A 5697-nucleotide genomic window follows, 5' to 3' on the forward strand; every position below is an offset into this window, starting at 1 on the left:
CGCTTAAGTTTCGTCGGAACGAAGTTACAGAAAATCAATTAACAAACGGAGACTTAACAATATAAATACGGGCATATCCAGTGAAACATGAACCTTTCCTTTTAGATGCATAACAATCTAAATATTGTACTTTACCGATAAATTATTTAACTCCATCACTGCTCATTGAAAAGCAATATGCACACATTTAAGTGTACTGGAGCTACCTAGTGAGCATAGTGCGGTCTGTTTCACAAGTATTCCAATACTACTCAATTACACAGGGTAAATGATTTTCGTAACTCGTTGGAAGAGCATTTTATCTAAAAGAAATCACTCAATAGTTCAGAAATTAAGGGTTGCAATACCCTTTAAGCTAAGTCTTCTGAATCCTAGCGATCATCCTTAATTATGCAAACTGTTGATGCTCTAGGTATTACATCTCTCAATACCGCCAATCCTAACTATTTATTCATCAAGAAACTCTCGCTTGATATCCTATAGGTACCTTTCTGTGCGATTCTGCTTTATAACTCAAAAAACAAGATTTGCTATTTGTTTCCATTACACTGCGATCATCAAATCGTTCTATCACTTTTATAATCAAATGGCAATCACCTAATGAGGTACACACAATCATGATGAAACACAACTTAGTAGCTCAGAAAGCAAGGAATGCAACTTCCTTTCAGTCAATTATCTTACCACCAAGTGACTGTTCTGGCTGCTGACAATATGGCAATTAATTTCAGCCATATCGGTTGGAAAGTCATTATTGGCGTCTTGGTCAACAAACAGAAACCTCTTGTGCTTCTTCTTTAGGTACTCCTTCATCTGGCTTATCTCATACAAGCAGATAAGTAAACTCAGTACATCCAGCAAGTCGAGATAACATGAAACAGTACTTTCATTATCTTCTAACTCGTCAGATTCTTGGTTTAAGTAGTGCACAAAAAGCTTATTTATAGCATATGATATGAAATTATTAACATGACATGTTCTATGCACTTACATGCATCTTGCAACTGCTATAACTTGTATTTTGTAGGTTAAGACCCGTACGTGAAAAGCTGAGCTGTTAGCATGCCAGTCCCAATTTCCAAACCAGAATATTTGTTTTTTGGCTATCTTATCATAGCAACTCATAGCATACGGTATGGTGGCTTTTCCTTGCTGCTGATTAACGAACCAATGCATGTCGTCTAATGTAGACATTACCACTCCACATAATTTGTTTTTGTTTTTTTTTTGCTTTTGCACTATAAGCCATTATGGCGTATGACAATTATTCATCCCAGTTGGTTCTGCCATATTGACAAACACCGCTAGTATCCACATGATAGTTTATATTACCCACTCTGCTAAACCATCAGATTGGGGATAACAGGCGAAGTGCATGCCTTTATCACAACCAACTTAGAGAATATCTGGTTAATAAAATTAGCCCATGATTTCTTCAATGCACCAAATATAGCTAGCCAGAGTTCCATCAATGCATCAGCAAAACAGACTGTGCTAAAATATTGACCAATGGTTTGACCTCAGCCTGCTTAGCAAAGTAATCAATAACAACCAGCAAATACTGATCATTTCATTCAGTTCCTGAGAGTGGGTCAGTGTCATCCAGGGCTAATCCCTGCAAATGAGAACCAACAACTTTCTGCTTGAGTTTACCTTATTTAAGCCAGCTTTTCCTCTGAGCTGTAAACAGCTTAATGTTTCTATTTGATTGCGGCCAACAAAACTGGCTTAGCACATTATCACAAGTGTGTGTAAATCCTTTGCTTCCATTTTTTATGTTATATAAAATCTGAAGTACTTCCTGCCTACTCTGAGGACCACGAATCCATAACAATTGTACACACATTTTCCCGCACTCATAGCTGCTTGCACATGTGCCACAGGTTACGTGAACCCATGTCACATTTCTCAATCTATACTGGTCATGCATCCCATTGCTGCCTGGCAAGGATTGCCAGTACTAGATAAGGGTCTTTCAGCTACTCTTTTTGGAGTTTCTGAAGCATTAACTGTGATATCTAATAACTAGTGGAATTTCCTATCATAAGCCTTAACATTGCTATGTCAGAAATGTATTTAACTCTCACATGTTGTCAAGGGTCGGGACACTCAACAAACGTACAGGGCAACATCATGTAGTGAGGCCATCCATTGGAATTTCTGTGTTACAGGCTTGAGCGATGCAGTACCACAAGTTTATATTCCTGCAACATTGTGGTCTAATGTGTTATCATCCCTTCATAAGCCACTTTGATTAATCATGCCTGTTTCAACTGAATGATAAACTTTCTAACACACAGCTAATGTCAGGATCACAACTGTAAGCCGTTTCTTCTTTGGAATTTCTGTGTTACAGGCTTGAACGATGCAGTACCACAAGTTTATATTCCTGCAACATTGTGGTCTAATGTGTTATCATCCCTTCATAAGCCACTTTGATTAATCATGCCTGTTTCAACTGAATGATAAACTTTCTAACACACAGCTAATGTCAGGACCACAACTGTAAGCCGTTTCTTCTTTGTTGTACAATATTTATGTTCAGGTGTTGTGAGTGTACAACTGACATACATGATTACTTTCTTTCTACTAAATCCTGCAATTATGATAACACTATCTCAATTCTACCATTTCTGGCATCAGTGTTCAACAAGAATTCACAGTGTCATCATGAATATGCCAATATTGAAGCCTGAACTTAAGCACACTTTAACCATAGGAATGCTTGTTCACATTCCTTAGTTCATCTACAATGCACATTAGTTTTAGTGATAACAGCGTGGCAATCTTGTAGAAGTAGGGCAACCAAAGAAATTGCAGATTTTTCATTTGGTCCTCAGTTGAGGCCATTCTCACACCGCTGCGATCTTTGCAGGGTCAGAAGAAGCTCCATATCTACCCACAATATAACTAACAAATTCCATCTGCGCATGAGCACAAACTTCTCTGGGTTCAATTTCAGCATGCCATTGTTATCCACTAAAGTATCATGCACTGGTTTCCAGCAACAGACTAAAATGTGTGACCAAAGATAAAGTCATTACTGACATAAACTAGGCATCTTTCCAAATTCGGCTCTTTCAGTGTAAAATCCACAAACCTCTCAAAAATGATTGGCACATAACACAGACTGAATGTCATGATGCAAAACTCATACAAAGCAGCTAGACTGTTGAAAGCATCCATAGTTCTGCTCTCGTCACCCACTTACCTGTATCTGAGTGTCATGTTTAAAGTGTTGAATCATCCAGACATTCAACTATCCATAGGAGTGGAAAAGCATCAGTGTTTGTCGCCTTTTTAATCTGTGTGAAATTAACACAGTACCCTGGTATATTGTCCTTCTTCTTGACAAACACTACTGGTGACTGATATGTGTTGCCTGTATCTATGTAATAGAGAGTCATGTTTGTTCAGCCAGTTGGCCATATGGTCCAACAAATAGATTGTTATGTGTAACAAACAAGACACTGCTTTTCGGCAATTGTGTTGGATCCAGATTGCCTGAACAATTATCAAGTGACTTCAGATGTTTTAGCAACTGTGTACTCATTCTTGGACGTGGTACAACAGAAGAAATGCCTGCAATACCACTAGCCTCAGGTTACTTCCAAGTTGCTTTCCATTTCAGTAAGAAGTTAAACAGCTAACTGTTCATAATTGTAAAACAGTACTGGGACTTTTCTTCTTAGGCAGATCATTTTGACCAAATTATTATGTTGCAAATAAGAATATACCATAGAAGAATAGACAGAAACAATGACTATAGTTGTTGCTTCCCCAGCCTCTACATTCTAAAGCATTGCATCATCTCCATAACCTTCCAATGGCTGGATACTTAGGTGTTATGAATAGAGTAAAAAAGAATGCTTCTTCTGAGTTGGGTGTCAGGGGGTCTGTTGAGAATTGGTGTCAAACATGTGAACTTTGCTGTGAGAAAAGGTCCACAAAAGAAACAGCATTGGCAACAAAAGCAGTATCGTGTTGGAGCACCACTAAAAGATTCGTTGTTGATGTACTAGGTTTTCTGTCACAGAGTAATGGTGGGGATAGAAATATCATGGTTGTGATGGACGATTTTACTAAATGATCTGAAGCATATGTTGTTCCAAAGAGCTTCTGCTTTTGTGAAGAAGCTTTTCGATAACTTTGTCTCAAGATATAACGTGCTTATGGAATTTCACTCAGGTCAGGGACAGAACTTCGATCAGAATTGTTTGCAGCAATATGTCAGGTCCTTAAGATTAAAAACAACATGATAACAGTCCTTCATCTATCTTTTGTCAGCATGGTGGAGAGAGACAACCATACATTGTTAACTAAATTAGCACACCAGAAATCATAGGATTAAGATCTTCAACTGTTACTGAGGAGTTATTGTACAGCAGTACATGAAGCTACTGACAACACCCCTTTATCACTAACGTTAACGAGAGAAATGAAAGTGACATTAAGCCTTTTGTATTGCTGTCTAGAGAATAGTCTATCAGAAGAATCTTACACAAGATATGTAGAGCAATTAAAGGACACCATTGATATCATACATGACTTTATCCGAAAAAGATTTAAATCAACCAGTGATAAAATGGAAAGTTAGTATGAGGTTAATTGTTTGTTTTGAATTTCGCGCAAAGCTACACGAGGGCTATCTGCGCAAGCCGTCCCTAATTTAAATAGAGGGAAGGCAGCTAGTCATCACCACCCACCAACAACTCTTGGGCCACTCTTTTACCAACGAATAGTGGGATTGACCATCACATTATAACGCCCCCACGGCTGAAAGAGCGAGTATGTTTGTGTGACGGGGATTCGAACCCGCGACCCTCAGATTGCGAGTCGAGTGCCTTAACCACCTGGCCCCCTCGGTGGTAAGATGGCTAATGATAAAAAGGGAGAAAACGACATTCCATTAGTATACCATGGGTCTCCAAATCAAATATCTTTAAAAAAAGGCTTAGTGCAGGGACAGTTTAGTGTAGTGTTTTATTTATTTTTAACTAGTACTATTCAAAGGACTTCACATTCCAGGAAGGAGACAGTGTCATATGTGCATATATTTTTTATGTCGTAATTTAGATCAGGTTATTCCTCGAATATATGGGAATATTAATGAATAAGAAAGTTTCCGAAATATCTAGAAAAATGATTAGACTATAAATACAGGTGAATCGGTCAATTGGCTAAGTAAGCTTCCAATAACACAATGAAATGTCAAAGAAATAGAGAGTTGTTTTCTAGATGGTAGAGTGAATCACTAAGTATGTTTAATTGTGTTTTATCATGCATATTGAGTTACTTGGTGCAAGTATGTTCATTATTAAAGTAGTGTAGTGCTGACAGCGTTACCATAAACGTAGATCTACAAGTTATAAAGTGTGCAAACCTGTAAAGAAACACTAAATGAAGAAATAAAGCTAATTTGCTATTATTACTTAATTTTCGTTTGTGGAAAGTTAATACTTTTTTGTTGTTGTTTATGTCGAACTGTGTATTTTGTATCATACTTAATGAATTAAATCGAAATTCTAATTCACAATTACAGGATGTTAATTGTTTGTTTTTGGAATTTCGCGCAAAGCCACACGAGGGCTATCTGCGCTAGCCGTCCCTAATTTAGAGTGTAAGACTAGAGGGAAGGCAGACTAGTCATCACCACCCACCGCCAACTCGTTGGGACTACTCTTTACCAACGAATAG

This window comes from Limulus polyphemus, unplaced genomic scaffold (assembly GCF_000517525.1).
Source record: "Limulus polyphemus unplaced genomic scaffold, Limulus_polyphemus-2.1.2 Scaffold2177, whole genome shotgun sequence".
Classification (NCBI taxonomy): domain Eukaryota; kingdom Metazoa; phylum Arthropoda; class Merostomata; order Xiphosura; family Limulidae; genus Limulus; species Limulus polyphemus.